At 40.8% G+C, this 17543-nt stretch overlaps 1 long non-coding RNA gene across 2 annotated transcripts; it reads left to right on the top strand.

Annotated features, from left to right (window-relative positions):
- The first annotated feature begins 4642 nt into the window (after window positions 1-4642).
- LOC118502787 lies at window positions 4643-12739 on the top strand. 2 transcript variants are annotated; one of them, XR_004905080.1, is made up of 7 exons: window positions 4643-5015; window positions 5092-5165; window positions 5230-5498; window positions 5573-5766; window positions 11866-12280; window positions 12366-12420; window positions 12485-12739. It is a non-coding gene; the product is annotated as an uncharacterized LOC118502787 (long non-coding RNA). The 2 variants fall into 2 exon arrangements; XR_004905079.1 differs by lacking the exons at window positions 11866-12280; window positions 12366-12420; window positions 12485-12739 and having other exon boundaries at window positions 5573-10994.
- Window positions 12740-17543: the final 4804 nt, after the last annotated feature.

Genomic DNA, 17543 nt, shown 5'->3' with positions numbered 1-17543 from the left:
GCGCTTATCGCCATGTCCTACACACGGATCACAAAACACGTTTTTCTCACTCACCTGTTTTCAAATCGAACCGCTTAACGATGATGGCGAGATGATCGTTTGGTTCGTTTGGTTAGTGTCCTTAGCAAAAAAGTTGAGGAAAACAAATTCTTAAGGTGTGCATGAGTACATAGAAACATTGTCCTACCGTCCATAAGCGGGGGAATGCAGCTTCGTTGGAAGAAGCAACAGCTGCTTATGCGGCAGGACCGGGGTTCTAATCCCATCTGGACCGTTCTCCCGTAGTGAGATAACTGACTATCCAAATACGTGGTTAGGCCAAAGAAGAAGAAGAAGAAGAAGAAGAAGAAGAAGCTTCCTGTGTTTGTTGCTATCTTCGAGCGGATTCTCTACTCAGTACACATCATTTGGTTTATGATGGCTTTAAGCCTTTTAAATGTACACCATATTCAGAATGTGTATTCATCCTCCATAATGCTAGTCTAAGATACGGTAAAGCAGAGTATTGCTAGCACGGAACTTGATTTCCTCGATCGATGCATGCTCGCATGGAACGGCTAGTTCAGTTGAATTCGTCACTTGTTTTACACTTTATTTGTCCTCTCAAAGTTGAGTATGAAATCCTGATACAATCACTCATTTCTACATTATCCTCCACCTCAAATATATTGTTACACTTCATTATCTATCCTTAAGAGCGCTTGCCATGTTCAAGAGCAGTGGATGATACCCTACCCTACTGCTCCCTATTGATGATGGTCCTCATCAGCAACACAGCAATCAAATCGCGACCTTGTTGCCTACAATTACCTCCGCCTCAGCACAAATGTTAGTTTCGGAAACTGGTTATGGCTGGCTGGCTTGTTGCATCGCACCACAGCGTACTGATTGTTGTGCACTTTAGAACCGGACGCTGACTTCCTCGATAGTTACCAATAACGGGAGCAGCATCGCCGCTGACAACAGCAGGAATGGTGGTCCTGGTCCCTTCACTACCACACCAAGCGCACAAATACTGGTCCGGGTTTTATTCATCTGTAGCTACCATAGATCATCCGACAGACAAGAGAACCCGTTCTGTCTTAAAGTCTCTATGATTTTCCAGCCAAATGCCAACCATTATTCGCGAACGCTGAGCAAAAGTTTTGTAATGGAGAGTTGCCTCTTAGAGTCCAAAGGGTTAAGAGGATCATAAGACACTTTACATAGACTTATGTTAAAAGCAGAACAAGCTGTTAGAGCGTAGCAAAAATTTGAAGGCTTTCACTGTGTTTGTATCTTATTTGAGTAGAGATATGTACGTCTGAAGTCAATACTACACCGCAAAGGTCCACCTCTAGTAACGAACAGTGGTTAGCATTCGGCTGGAGAATCATAGAAACTTTGGGACAGAGCGGATACTCTTGTCCCTCGGATGATTTATGGAAGCTTCAGGTGAATAAAATCTGGGTCAATATTTGTGTGGGATGGTGTGGTCGTGAAAGGGCTATGGCCAGCATTTCTGTAGTGGCCGGCAGTGACGCTGCTTCTGCTCTGGTACTATCGAGGAATTCAACGTAAGGTTCTAGGGTGTAAAACACATGCGTTATGCATTATGCGATGATACGTTTAGCAATTATAAAGTAAACCATAAGAAAATAACATTCGTACGACTGGTGAGATAATTGAGGCTAGCAAAATCGCGATCTGATTGCCTTGGTGCTGATAAGGGCCCATTATCAATAGGAAGCAAAAAGATGCCAGTGTTTCTCGATCTCGGTGCAATTTTCTTCAACTGTATCAAGCATTTTAGATGTTCAAACATTTACTAGTGTAAATGTTTGAAGATTTACTGTGCTTGATACTTCTGCTTTGATTGTGCTTCATAAATGAATATTAAAATAAACTCGCGGTACATCGTCGTTGGAGTTACGAGCTACGTTAGCTGGTAACTTGCATCAGCAGATCTGATTTGCTGCCATTATGCAACTGATGCAGTCCTTCGTTCGATGGCCATTTACTCTCGGCTATTATCTGAAAAGTAGAGAAGTTCCTCAAGACTATTCCTTCCTGATTTATGGTACATTAGTGCCACTAACAAGCACTTGAATTTCTGATAATTTCAAAAAGGTATGAAAATTGTGTTTCACGGTCATCGCGATTTCTGCAAAAGCTGTCAAATCCAACAAGATATTGGAAGCTGTAACGACATATCGTCTCCATTCGTATTGGCTTTGGTCAATACAGTAACATCGTCTCGCACGGTGATGCACGATGATGATAGTGATGATAACGGCTATTGCACAAGGACGATTGACCAACAGCTCCTGTCCGTTGAATGCGTTTGTTACTAGCCAAGGTGTCTAAGTCACAGTTTTAATTTGATCGGTAAAGTTTTATATGAATTTAAAAGAAAATGTGCTGCTTGTCCATCAGCTTTTGAGACTTTGCTTTCGATGGCTTGGCCATTATGTCCGATTGCTGATGATGAGATGAGATGAGACGAGAACGTTCGTTCAAATGCCCGTTACCTTCTGATAGATGATCGTCTTCTTGCCGCATTCATTACGATGATGGTCTCTACCATTTGAGTGAAATCTGATCTGAATCTGATTAACAAGGTTTCTATCCACTGACAACGCAGCCTTCAGTTTGACCTGCTCGAGTCGAAGAATTTGAAATATTATTTGAAAGATCGTCAAATAACAACCATCGTTCCACCTATTTTGATTGGGGGATTGAGGAATGATGACGATCCCGGACACTCCCTTTGAACAATGTTATTATTGTTATTATTACTATTACCATTAATATTATTATTATTATTACTATAATTATTACATCTGCATGGGCTCACAGGATTTGATTCGCTTTGAGCAACTCTTTGCGGAAGAAAAGGACCGGATAAGGTCAACAATTAAACCGATCCACCTACCAATAGCCACCGAGCGTTAGGAAAAGCCACCCAACCACCATCCGTTACTGATGAGGAGCTTCTCTCGATACAAACCCGGAAAAGCTTTTCACTGGGAGTAGCTAATACCATCGCGTTCTTGTTCTTGAGTTCAAGGTGGGAAAAACACATCATTGCCTTCTTCCCAACGCTCGTTAACCGTTCGTCGGTGGATCGGGTTGATCTTCGTCCGATAACGGTCCATTTGCGTCATTTCAAAAAGCGCCCTCTATCGCAGAACTTTGTAACTCAGCTATCGCACACTGAAGCAGATCTTTGCAAGCATCCTGTTCAAAATTGAATCAAAGATAAAATTCAAATAGAAATCTATTTATTTGTACACTGCATTCAAAGGCTTCAGCTTGTGCTGGTAAGGATTTCACTTAACGCCAAAAAGGTTAAAATTGAAAAACAAAATTCTGTTGTCATCATTTTATCATTTGGCTGGGTCTCACGCACAACAAGTCGCAAAGGTTTTGCTTTTCTTTTACTTTTGAACTCGTTGGTCGAGGCTGTTATGTTGCATTGGGTTGTAATTGTTGCTTTAACGGAAGTTGAAGTAAAATGCTTGCACATAATACCAACAGTTCCTTAAAGCAACAAAATCTATCGTTAGTGTCCATTGTTAGACAGATAGTTAAAGCGGAAGATTAAAGACAATAGAAAGTAAATCTATTCATGTAATCCTCTAAATGGAAAAATATGAGGTTAGAAGAACAGAATCATAGAAACTATAACAAATGTATTGCATAAGCCATTTTAAACGCAATACATTTTCCTCCAACAATTTTTTGTTAGACAATCTACAACAGCGATAAAACGATAGCAATAAGAATATTCGAAACATAATTCGAGTTAAGCAAAATAATAAAATGTAACACAAAATAACTGTGTGCAAAACCAACAAACTGGTTTGTGTTAATGTTGTCTTTATTTAAAAGTTTTCTTTACGTCTACCATACCATATTAGCAGGTGATCAATCATTCCATTGCATCCGAATCACCGTAAGATAAGTACGACAATATTTTCTTAATACATGTATCTCTGTTCCAATGGCATTTGCGGCTTAACACATTCTTTGCAGTACAGATAAGGTTCGAACCGTTCGTCGCTATCTACAGTGCAAATCAGATTGATATAATTGTTTGATTGATACGAGTTTTCATCCACAACCGACCATGCCCGGGATAAGGCAAATTACAAGGAGGAAATGCCTTGTTAGCTTTGTGATCATTATAATGAGTGTTGATAACATGACTTTGTCGTTTTTTCCAATTAATTATTTTAATTACTCTATTGATTTGTAACACTTTACTAACAGCTTCTGCCTTGCATGATACTTGACTGTATGCTTTTTAACAAATTTTGATTCCATTTTTACTTCTGCTCACATAGTTCCGTCGACAATGATATTTTAAGTATAGTTTCAAACTTACCAATAACATCGTCACTACAAGCAACACCCTCCGGACTCTCACGGCGTGACTCAAAGGGCAGGGATGAGGAGAATTTCATTACCCATCTATTCATCGGCCTTGTTTGAGCCAGACTGCGTGGGTCACAATGCATCAACAAAAACATAATTTAACTATAAATTCTCGCTCAAACAAGTCTAATCATTGGTCGCGACAAATACTAACAATTCATTTCTTTTTTCTCTCGTTTCAGCTCCACTCGGAAAAACGGGGGTTGCTTGCCAACCCGTGCTCTGCTAATGGGGTAGGATCCGACGCCTCGCTGGAAGGCTAACATAGGCTCTCCTACTCAACTCCCAGACCGGCACGTCCACGTCGTGCAGAGCGGTCACATGCGTTGCCAAGGGGTGCAAGGGCTGGTTGGTCCCTTTTCTTCTCTGGTCAAGAAGAAGCTAGTAACGCATGGCCAAGCCGGAGGGAGGGGTAGTGAAGGAAGGAAGTCAAGGAAGAGATGGGCCACCTCTCCTTTTTTACTTCCAACACTACCTAACGGTTCCTGACGACCAAAGTGGGGAGGCTCGTGCCCCGGTCTCACTGCAATTGGAATAACGATCGACCAAACGTCGGAACATCCATTGAATACCTTTAATCGTTTTTCTTTGCATAGGTAAGTGTGTGTTTTTCATAAAAACCTTTTCCAGCTTTACTGAACAGATTTTGTACTTTTCTACGGATTGTTGCAGATCAACACGCATGCATTCCATCCATAGGCTTCTGGGTAGCCTCAACTTTACGTGAAAACGATAGAACGCTGATGGTAAGAGCCACTCATCGCGCTTTAGCTTTACTGAAAATGTAATGAGTCGTTTTAATTATTTCAGATGTGCTGCTTCACAATCATACTTATAAACACATACCAGCTTCTAATCCGCTTTCTGTGGCGCCTACCGGGAGTGTTGGTCTTGTGAAGTTGTTTGACAATGAGTCGTCGGCCATGAAGTAACAATCGCACCATGAGTTCCTTGTAACTTGTAAAAAATATTTGCTAAATAACACGATGGTTAAGGATTGAAACCAACTACCATCATATCATATTCGTGCTTCAACACTTGAGCGGACCAATTTTAAATACCAGCTCATCTGTGGTATGGTAAGTAAAATCAGCATATTGATCTATCTGTATTGAGTGTAATTTTCATTTATCTGTTATTTTTCTCATTGCAGCATTTCAAGTGGTGGGCAAACGAATATTCCACATTCACTGCTTGATCTAAAGAAACTGCCCCAGCCAGACTCATCAACCAGCAGTCTGAAACTTGGGATGTCTAGTATGTAATCCATCATGATCAATCGACAAAACTACCATTATCATCAAGATTCGTCCATTTCGTCCATGACAATACGCAGCTTCTTCGAGGGTATGTACGCATCTCACTCCTTTAGACTTAATTTAGTTATGGGGAGACAACAAATTGTTTTAATCATCATCAAGATTAGAAGTTCTAGGTACAGAATTTAGTTTATGCATAGCTCTTAATCATCAAGCGCCGTTGGGCAAATTTAGTTTAAGGTTTCAAGTTTAAGGGAATCGCAAACAAACCGATCGACTTGTCTGTGGTATTGAGCTAAACCTATTGCTCTCTGGTTGTTGTACAATGACAACAAAGTGATGCTTCTAGCACCAGCACAAAGCTCCGCTATTACTGGAGATTCAGGAATGCTTCGATTCAGAATACAAAACCTTTTCGTATAGCAAGCCACATAATTCACATGCTTTTCGCGACTTTTGGAATTCTAGAAGAAGTATAAATTGAACAATTGTATATAAAAATGGTAAACAATATAGAACAGGCGATTCTCTAGGGCACAAGTTTTCCAATTTCAAATCAGCTCCAGATTGCTTTCTTCTGCGTTACAATACATCTTGTCCTTTTAAAATGAGGCCATGCTGCAGATATAACATCTACTGCGTCCAGGGCAGTGAAACCAATGCTGTCATTGTGATGGCTTAAATCATTACTATTATTCTGAGCAGCTGCTTCTAGGGGGTTCCAAAGGAAACTGAAATATATTCCTACCCTAGCGAGGTCTTGTTTGTGGCAAGCACTATTGCCGTTGCAGATCTGCCGTTTTGATCAATAGCCTCATTCGATTCTCTCTCTTCAAGAGGCTCTCTACTCAAGACTAAGTTGTAGACTTTTCTATACCTCCGGGTATGCTTGCGTTATGCATGAACATTCCATTGAATTATCCTGCAGTACAATGCGTACGCTTTTCAACCACTTAAATTTCACCTATCATCTCATCAAACAAACATAATTTCCGGTCGATTCCGGCGTTCTTTATCTGAAGCAGTAGCGTGGCGGGATGCTTTATGTCCTCCTGATACTCCTACTATTATATATTTTTCACAATCTGATACCAAGATGTAATGACTCTTGAGCATAGCCGTTGGTCAAACATTTTACTAAAACAGTTCATTGGCTTTGTTGCAATTTTAGTATATGTCCAGCCGAAGCTAGAACTAGTCCACAATTTACACTAGAGCTTCTCTACGGCTCATTCTGCCGATGGTGATGCCGTTGTTGGGTTTGGCAGCGAACGCTAAATTTAATAACGCTGAGTCTATTCACCTAATTCCCTCACTTTTATATACAGGTACCGTGAGGCATAGCCTAGCAGCTCAAGGAATCGGCTATTGTTGTCCTTTTCATCATCCTCGTCCATTTCCGTTCAGCGCTTATCGCCATGTCCTACACACGGATCACACAACACGTTTTTCTCACTCACCTGTTTTCAAATCGAACCGCTTAACGATGATGGCGAGATGATCGTTTGGTTCGTTTGGTTGGTGTCCTTAGCAAAAAAGTTGAGGATAACAAATTCAAAAGGTGTGCATGAGTACATAGAAACATTGTCCCACCTTCCATAAGCGGGGGAATGCTGCTTCGTTGGAAGAAGCAACAGCTGCTTATGCGGCAGGACCGGGGTTCTAATCCCATCTGGACCGTTCTCCCGTAGTGAGATAACTGACTATCCAACTACGTGGTTAGGCCAAAGAAGAAGAAGAAGAAGAAGCTTCCTGTGTTTGTTGCTATCTTCGAGCGGATTCTCTACTCAGTACACATCATGTGGTTTATGATGGCTTTAAGCCTTTTAAATGTACACCATATTCGGAATGTGTATTCATCCTCAATCATGCTAGTCTTAGATGCGGTAAAGCAGAGTATTGCTAGCACGGAACTTGATTTCCACGATCGATGCATGCTCGCATGGAACGGCTAGTTCAGTTGAATTCGTCCCCTGTGTTACATTTTATTTGTCCTCTTCAAGTTGAGTATGAAATACTGATATAATCACTCATTTCTACATTATCCTCCACCGAAAATATATTGTTACACTTCATTATCTATCCTTAAGAGCGCTTGCCATGTTCAAGAACAGTGGATGATACCCTACCCTACTGCTCCCTATTGATGATGGTCCTCATCAGCAACACAGCAATCAAATCGCGACCTTGTTGCCTACAATTACCTCCGCCTCAGCACAAATGTTAGTTTCGGAAACTGGTTATGGCTGGCTGGCTTGTTGCATCGCACCACAGCGTACTGATTGTTGTGCACTTTAGAACCGGACGCTGACTTCCTCGATAGTTACCAATAACGGGAGCAGCATCGCCGCTGACAACAGCAGGAATAGTGGTCCTGGTCCCTTCACTACCACACCAAGCGCACAAATACTGGTCCGGGTTTTATTCATCTGTAGCTACCATAGATCATCCGACAGACAAGAGAACCCGTTCTGTCTTACAGTCACTATGATTTTCCAGCCAAATGCCAACCATTATTCGCGAACGCTGAGTAAAAGTTTTGTAAGAGAGAGTTGCCTCTTAGAATCCAAAGGGTTAAGAAGATTATAGGACACTTTACATAGACTTATGTTTAAAGCAGAACAAGCTGTTAGAGCGTAGCAAAAATTTGAAGGCTTTCACTGTGTTTGTATCCTATTTGAGTAGAGATATGTACGTCTGAAGTCAATACTACACCGCAAAGGTCCACCTCTTGTAACGAACAGTGGTTAGCATTCGGCTGGAGAATCATAGAAACTTTGGGACAGAGCGGATACTCTTGTCCCTCGGATGATTTATGGAAGCTTCAGGTGAATAAAATCTGGGTCAATATTTGTGTGGGATGGTGTGGTCGTGAAAGGGCTTTGGCCAGCATTTCTGTTGTGGTCGGCAGTGACGCTGCTTCTGCTCTGGTACTATCGAGGAATTCAACGTAAGGTTCTAGGGTGTAAAACACATGCGTTATGCATTATGCGATGATACGTTCAGCAATTATAAAGTAAACCATAAGAAAATAACATTCGTACGACTGGTGAGATAATTGAGGCTAGCAAAATCGCGATCTGATTGCCTTGGTGCTGATAAGGACTCATTATCAATAGGAAGCATAAAGATGGCGGTGTTTCTCGATCTCGGTGCAATTTTCTACGACTGTATCAAGCATTTTAGATATTCACACATTTACTAGTGTAAATGTTTGAAGATTTACTGTGCTTGATACTTCTGCTTGGATTGTGCTTCATAAATGAATATTAAAATAAAGTCAGTGCGCGGTACATCGTCGTTGGAGTTACGAGCTACGTTAGCTGGTAACTTGCATCGGCAGATCTGATTTGCTGCCATTATGCAACTGATGCAGTCCTTCGTTCGATGGCCATTTACTCTCGGCTATTATCTGAAAAGTAGGGAAGTTCCTCAAGACTATTCCTTCCTGATTTATGATACACTAGTGCCACTAACAAGCACTTGAAATTCTGATAATTTCAGAAAGATATGAAAATTGTGTTCCGCGAACATCTCGGTTTCTGCAAAAGCTGTCAAATCCAACAAGATATTGGAAGCTGTAACGACATACCGTCTCCATTCGTATTGGCTTTGGGCAATACAGTAACTTCGTCTCGCACGGTGATGCACGATGATGATAGTGATGATAACGGCTATTGCACAAGGACGATTGACCAACAGCTCCTATCCGTTGAATGCGTTTAATACTAGCCAAGGTGTCTAAGTCACAGTTTTAATTTGATCGGTAAAGTTTTATATGAATTTAAAAGAAAATGTGCTACTTGCGCATCAGCTTTTGAGACTTTGCTTTCAATGGTTTGGCCATTATGTCCGATTGCTGATGATGAGATGAGATGAGAAGAGAACGTTCGTTTAAATGCTTGTTACCTTCTGATAGATGATCGTCTTCTTGCCGCATTTATTACGATGATGGTCTCTACCATTTTAGTGAAATCCGTTTAACAAGGGTTCTATCCACTGACAACGCAGCCTTCAGTTTGACCTGCTCGAGTCGAAGAATTTGAAATATTATTTGAAAGATCGTCAAATAACAACCATCGTTCCACATATTTTGATTGGCGAATTGAGGAATGATGACGATCCCGGACACTTCCTTTGAACAATGTTATTATTGTTATTTTTACTATTACTATTACTATTATTATTATTATTACTATTATGATTACATATGTATGGCCTCACAGGATTTTGATTCGCTTTGAGCAACTCTTTGCGAAAGAAAACGACCGGTAAGGGTCGACTATTAAACCGATCCACCTACCAATGGCCACCGAGCGTTAGGAAAAGCCACCCATCCACCATCCGTTACTGATGAGGAACGTCTCTCGTTACAAACCCGGAAAAGCTTTTCACTGGGAGTAGCTTATACCATCGCGTTCTTGTTCTTGAGTTCAAGGTGGGAAAATCACATCATTGCCTTCTTCCCAACGCTCGTTAGCCGTTCGTCGGTGGATCGGGTTGATCTTCGTCCGATAACGGTCCATTTGCGTCATTTCAAAAAGCGCTCTCTATCGCAGAACTTTGTAACTCAGCTATCGCACACTGAAGCAGATCTTTGCAAGCATCCTGTTCAAAATTGAATCAAAGATAAAATTCAAATTGAAATCTTTTTATTTGTACACTGCATTCAAAGGCTTCAGCTTGTGCTGGTAAGGATTTCACTCAACGCACTTAATTTAAGGTTAAAATTGAAAAACAAAACTCATCATTTTATCGTTTGGCTGGGTCTCACGCACAACAAGTCGCAAAGGTTTTGCTTTTCTTTTACTTCTGAACTTGTGGTTCAAGGCTGTTATGTTGCATTGGGTTGTAATTGTTGCTTTAACGAAAGTTGAAGAAAATGCTTGTACATAAAACCAACAGTTTCTTAAAGCAACAAAATCTATCGTTAGTGTCCATAGTTTGCGTGGTTTAGACAGATATTTAAAACGGAACATAAAGGAAAATAGAAAGTAGATCTATTCATGTAATCCTCTTAATGGGAAACGATGATGTTGGAAGAATAGAATCATATCAACCAACACATTTTTCTCCAACAGTTTTATGTTAGATAATCTGCAACAGCGATAATGCGATAGCAATAAGAATATTCGAAACATAATTCGAGTTAAGCAAAATAATAAAATGTAACACAAAATAACTGTGTGCAAAACCAACAAACTGGTTTGTGTTAATGTTGTCTTTATTTAAAAGTTTTCTTTACGTCTACCATACCATATTAGCTGGTGATCAATCATTCCATTGCATCCGAATCACCGTAAGATAAGTACGACAATATTTTCTTAATACATTTATCTCTGTTCCAATGGCATTTGCGGCTTAACATTCTTAGCAGGCATTCTTTGCAGTACAGATAAGGTTCGAACCTTTATCCTCCTTATATCGGAAAGTGATTTTTAAGTAAAACCGATCAATCGTTTTCCTTTTGCGCATCAACTAATCACAGGGCATTCGTGCTTCCGATCTGTTTCTCTTATCCTTTAATGCTCTAATATTGGCTTTTGTTTATATTTGAGGAAGTTAGCGATGGAAAACATAGTTCAAAGGGGTTTCTACAGTATAAAGGGTCATCCTCAACGAACTAAAAGACTCATCAATCATAATAGACCAGGAAAACAGTTCCGCCATCACCACACATCCACAACCGACCATGCCCGGGATAAGGCAAATAACAAGGAGGAAATGCCTTGTTAGCTTTGTGATCATTATAATGAGTGTTGATAACATGACTTTATCGCTTTTTTCCAATTAATTATTTTTATTACTGTATTGGTTCGTAACACTTTACTAACAGCTTCTGCCTTGCATGATACGTGACTGTATGCTTTTGATTTAACAAATTTTGATTCTTTTATTACTTCTACTCACATAGTTCCGTAGACAATCATATTTTAACTAAAGTTTCAAACTTACCAATAACATCGTCACTACACGCAACACCCTCCAGACTCTCACGGCGTGACTCAAAGGGCAGTGATGAAGAGAATTTCATTACCCATCTATTCATCGGCCTTCTTTGAGCCAGACTGCGTGGGTCACAATGCATCAACAAAAACATAATTTAACTATAAATTCTCGCTCAAACAAGTCTAATCATTGGTCGCGACAAATACTAACAATTCATTTCTTTTTTCTCTCGTTTCAGCTCCACTCGGGAAAAACGGGGGTTGCTTGCCAACCCATGCTCTGCTAATGGGGTAGGATCCGACGCCTCGCTGGAAGGCTAACATAGGCTCTCCTACTCAACTCCCAGACCGGCACGTCCACGTCGTGCAGAGCGGTCGCATGCGTTGCCAAGGGGTGCAAGGGTTGGTTGGTCCCTTTTCTTCTCTGGTCAAGAAGAAGCTGGTAACGCATGGCCAAGCCGGAGGGAGGGGTAGTGAAGGAAGGAAGTCAAGGAAGAGATGGGCCGCCTCTCCTTTTCTACTTCCAACACTACCTAACGGTTCCTGACGACCAAAGTGGGGAGGCTCGTGTCCCGGTCTCACTGCAATTGGAATAACGATCGACCGAACGTCGGAACATCCATTGAATACCTTTAATCGTCTTTCTTTGTAAAGGTAAGTGTGTGTCTTTAATTAAAAGTTTTTGCTTGTTTTAGTGAAAACTACTTGTGCTAATTGTACTTCTTATGGATTGTTACAGATCAACAAGCAAGCATTCCAACTCAACTTTACGTGGAAACGATAGAACGCTGATGGTAAGAGCCACTCATCGTGCTTTAGCTTTACTGAAAATGTAATGAGTCATATTAATTATTTCAGATGTGCTGCTTCAAAATCAAACTCATAAACACATTCCAACTTCTAATCCGCTTTCTGTGGCGCCTACCGAGAGTGTTGATCTTGTGAAGTTGATTGACAATGAGTCATCGGCCATGAAGTAACAATCACACCATGAGCTCCATGTGACTTGTTTAAACTATTTACTAAATAATACGATGGTTAATGATTGAAACCAACCACCATCATATCATACTCGTGCTTCAACACTTGAGCCGACCAATTTTAAATACCAGCTCATCTGTGGTGTGGTAAGTAAAAGCTGCATATTCATCTATCTGTATTGAGTGTAATCCTCCTGTTATTTTTTTCATTGTAGCATTTCAAGTGGTGCGTAGAAGTTAGCATACGAATATTCCACATTCACTGCTTGATCTAAAGAAAGTGCCCCAGCCAGACTCATCAACCAGCAGTCTGAAACTTGGGATGTCTAGTATGTAATCCATCATGATCAATCGACGAAACTACCATTATCATCAAGATTCGTCCATTTTGTCCATGACAATACGCAGCTTCTTCGAGGGTATGTACGCATCTCACTCCTTTAGACTTAATTTAGTTATGGGGAGACAACAAATTGTTTTAATCATCATCAAGATTAGAAGTTCTAGGTACAGAATTTAGTTTATGCATAGCTCTTAATCATCAAACGCCGTTGGGCACACTTAGTTAAGGGTTTCAAGTTTAAGGGAATCGAAAGCAAACCGATTGACTTGTCTGTGGTATTGAGCTAAACCTATTGCTCTCTCTGGGTGTTGTACAATGACAACAAAGTGATGCTTCTAGCACCAGCACAAAGCTCCGCTATTACTGGAGATTCACGAAAGCTTCGATGCAGAATACAAAACCTTTTCGTATAGCAAGCCACATAATTCACATGCTTTTCGCGACTTTTGGAATTCTTGAAGAAGTATAAATTGAACAATTGTATATAAAAATGGTAAACAATATAGAACAGGCGATTCTCTAGGGCACAAGTTTTCCAATTTCAAATCAGCTCCAGATTGCTTTCTTCTGCGTTACAATACATCTTGTCCTTTTAAAATGAGGCCATGCTGCAGATATAACATCCACTGCGTCCTGGGCAGTAAAACCAGTGCTGTCATTGTGATGGCTTAAATCATTACTATTATTCTGAGCAGTTGCTACAAGGGGGTTCCAAAGGAAACTGAAATATATTCCTACCCTAGCGAGGTCTTGTTTGTGGCAAGCACTATTGCCGTTGCAGATCTGACGTTTTGATCTAAAGCCTCATTCAATTCTCTCTCTTCACGAGGCTCTCTACTCAAGACTAAGTTGTAGACTTTTCTATACCTCCGGGTATGTTTGCGTTATGCATGAACATTCCATTGAATTTTCCTTCAGTACAATGCGTACGCTTTTCAACCACTTAAATTTCACTCATCATCTCATCAAACAAATATAATTTCCGGTCGATTCCGGCGTTCTTTATCTGAAGCAGTAGCGTGTCGGGATGCTTTATGTTCTCCTGATACTCCTACTATTATACATTTTTCACAATCTGATATCAAGATGTAATGACTCTTGAGCATAGCCGTTGGTCAAACATTTTACTAAAACAGTTCATTGGCTTTGTTGCAATTTTAGTATATGTCCAGCCGAAGCTAGAACTAGTCCACAATTTACACTAGAGCTTCTCTACGGCTCATTCTGCCGATGGTGATGCCGTTGTTGGGTTTGGCAGCGAACGCTAAATTTAATAACGCTGAGTCTATTCACCTAATTCCCTCACTTTTATATACAGGTACCGTGAGGCATAGCCTAGCAGCTCAAGGAATCGGCTATTGTTGTCCTTTTCATCATCCTCGTCCATTTCCGTTCAGCGCTTATCGCCATGTCCTACACACGGATCACACAACACGTTTTTCTCACTCACCTGTTTTCAAATCGAACCGCTTAACGATGCTGGCGAGATGATCGTTTGGTTCGTTTGGTTGGTGTCCTTAGCAAAAAAGTTGAGGATAACAAACTCTTAAGGTGTGCATGAGTACATAGAAACATTGTCCCACCTTCCATAAGCGGGGGAATGCTGCTTCGTTGGAAGAAGCAACAGCTGCTTATGCGGCAGGACCGGGGTTCTAATCCCATCTGGACCGTTCTCCCGTAGTGAGATAACTGACTATCCAACTACGTGGTTAGGCCAAAGAAGAAGAAGAAGAAGAAGAAGCTTCCTGTGTTTGTTGCTATCTTCGAGCGGATTCTCTACTCAGTACACATCATTTGGTTTATGATGGCTTGAAGCCTTTTAAATGTACACCATATTCGGAATGTGTATTCATCCTCAATCATGCTATTCTTAGATGCGGTAAAGCAGAGTATTGCTAGCACGGAACTTGATTTCCACGATCGATGCCTGCTCGCATGGAACGGCTAGTTCAGTGGAATTCGTCACTTGTCTTACATTTTATTTGTCCTCTCAAAGTTGAGTATGAAATCCTGATACAATCACTCATTTCTACATTATCCTCCACCCTAAATATATTGTTACACTTCATTATCTATCCTTGAGAGCGCTTGCCATGTTCAAGAGCAGTGGACGATACCCTACCCTACTGCTCCCTATTGATGATGGTCCTCATCAGCAACACAGCAATCAAATCGCGACCTTGTTGCCAACAATTACCTCCGCCTCAGCACAAATGTTAGGGTCTTTAAAGGATTATGGCTGGCTGGCTTGTTGCATCGCACCACAGCGTACTGATTGTTGTGCACTTTAGAACCGGACGCTGACTTCCTCGATAGTTACCAATAACGGGAGCAGCATCGCCGCTGACAACAGCAGGAATGGTGGTCCTGGTCCCTTCACTACCACACCAAGCGCACAAATACTGGTCCGGGTTTTATTCATCTGTAGCTACCATAGATCATCCGACAGACAAGAGAACCCGTTCTGTCTTAAAGTCTCTATGATTTTCCAGCCAAATGCCAACCATTATTCGCGAACGCTGAGCAAAATCGATAGTTGCCTCTTAGAATCCAAAGGGTTAAGAGGATCATAAGACACTTTACATAGACTTATGTCAAAAGAAGAACAAGCTGTAACAGCGTAGCGAAAATTTGAAGGCTTTCACTGTGTTTGTATCCTATTTGAGTAGAGATATGTACGTCAGAAGTCAATTTGCTTCCTGAAGTCAATACTACACCGCAAAGGTCCACCTCTAGTAACGAACAGTGGTTAGCATTCGGCTGGAGAATCATAGAAACTTTGGGACAGAGCGGATACTCTTGTCCCTCGAATGATTTATGGAAGCTTCAGGTGAATAAAATTTGGGTCAATATTTGTGTGGGATGGTGTGGTCGTGAAAGGGCTATGACCAGCATTTCTGTTGTGGTCGGCAGTGACGCTGCTTCTGCTCTGGTACTATCGAGGAAGTCAACGTAAGGTTCTAGGGTGTAAAACACATGCGTTATGCATTATGCGATGATACGCTCGGCAATTATAAAGTAAACCATAAAAAATAACATTCGTACGACTGACGAGATAATTGAGGCTAGCAAAATCGCGATCTGATTGCCTTGGTGCTGATAAGGGCTCATTATCAATAGGAAGCATAAAGATGCCAGTGTTTCTCGATTTCGGTGCAATTTTCTACGACTGTATCAAGCATTTTAGATATTCATACATTTACTAGTGTAAATGTTTGAAGATTTACTGTGCTTGATACTTCTGCTTTGATTGTGCTTTATAAATGAATATTAAAATAAAGTCAGTGCACGGTACATCGTCGTTGGAGTTACAAGCTACGTTAGCTGGTAACTTGCATCAGCAGATCTGATTTGCTGCCATTATGCAACTGATGCAGTCCTTCGTTCGATGGCCATTTACTCTCGGATATTATCTGAAAAGTAGGGAAGTTCCTCAAGACTATTCCTTCCTGATTTATGGTACATTAGTGCCAGTAACAAGCACTTGAATTTCTGATAATTTCAAAAAGGTATGAAAATTGTGTTTCACGGTCATCGCGATTTCTGCAAAAGCTGTCAAATCCAACAAGATATTGGAAGCTGTAACGACATACCGTCTCCATTCGTATTGGCTTTGGTCAATACAGTAACATCGTCTCGCACGGTGACCTACGATGATGATAGTGATGATAACGGCTATTGCACAAGGACGATTGACCAACAGCTCCTGTCCGTTGAATGCGATTGTTACTAGCCAAGGTGTCTAAGTCACAGTTTTAATTTGATTGGTAAAGTTTTATATGAATTTAAAAGAAAATGTGCTACTTGTCTATCAGCTTCTGAGACTTTGCTTTCGATGGTTTGGCCATTATGTCCGATTGCTGATGATGAGATGAGATGAGAAGAGAACGTTCGTTTAAATGCTCGTTACCTTCTGATAGATGATCGTCTTTTTGCCGCATTTATTACGATGATGCTCTCTACCATTTTAGTGAAATCTGATTAACAAGGTTTCTATCCACTGACAACACAGCCTTCAGTTTGACCTGCTCGAGTCGAAGAATTTGAAATACTATTTGAAAGATCGTCAAATAACAACCATCGTTCCACCTATTTTGATTGGGGGATTGAGGAATGATGACGATCCCGGACACTCCCTTTGAACAATGTTATTATTGTTATTATTACTATTACTATTACTATTATTACTATTATTACTATTATTATTACATCTGCATGGCCTCACAGGATTTTGATTCGTTTTGAGAAACTCTTTGCGGAATAAAACGACTGGTAAGGGTCGACAATTAAACCGATCCACCTACCAATAGCCACCGAGCGTTAGGAAAAGCCACCCATCCACCATCCGTTACTGATGAGGAACTTCTCTCGATACAAACCCGGAAAAGCTTTTCACTGGGAGTAGATAATACCATCACGTTCTTGTTCTTGAGTTCAAGGTGGGAAAATTACATTATTGCCTTCTTCCCAACGCTCGTTGGCCGTTCGTCGATGGATCGGGTTGATTTTCGTCCGATGACGGTCCATTTGCGTCAATTTAAATAGCGCCCTCTATCGCAGAACTTTGTAACTCAGCTATCGCACACTGAAGCAG

The sequence above is a fragment of the Anopheles stephensi genome, chromosome 2 (genome assembly GCF_013141755.1).
Source record: "Anopheles stephensi strain Indian chromosome 2, UCI_ANSTEP_V1.0, whole genome shotgun sequence".
In the NCBI taxonomy this organism is placed as follows: domain Eukaryota; kingdom Metazoa; phylum Arthropoda; class Insecta; order Diptera; family Culicidae; genus Anopheles; species Anopheles stephensi.
This window is presented reverse-complemented; position numbering and strand designations above follow the sequence as displayed.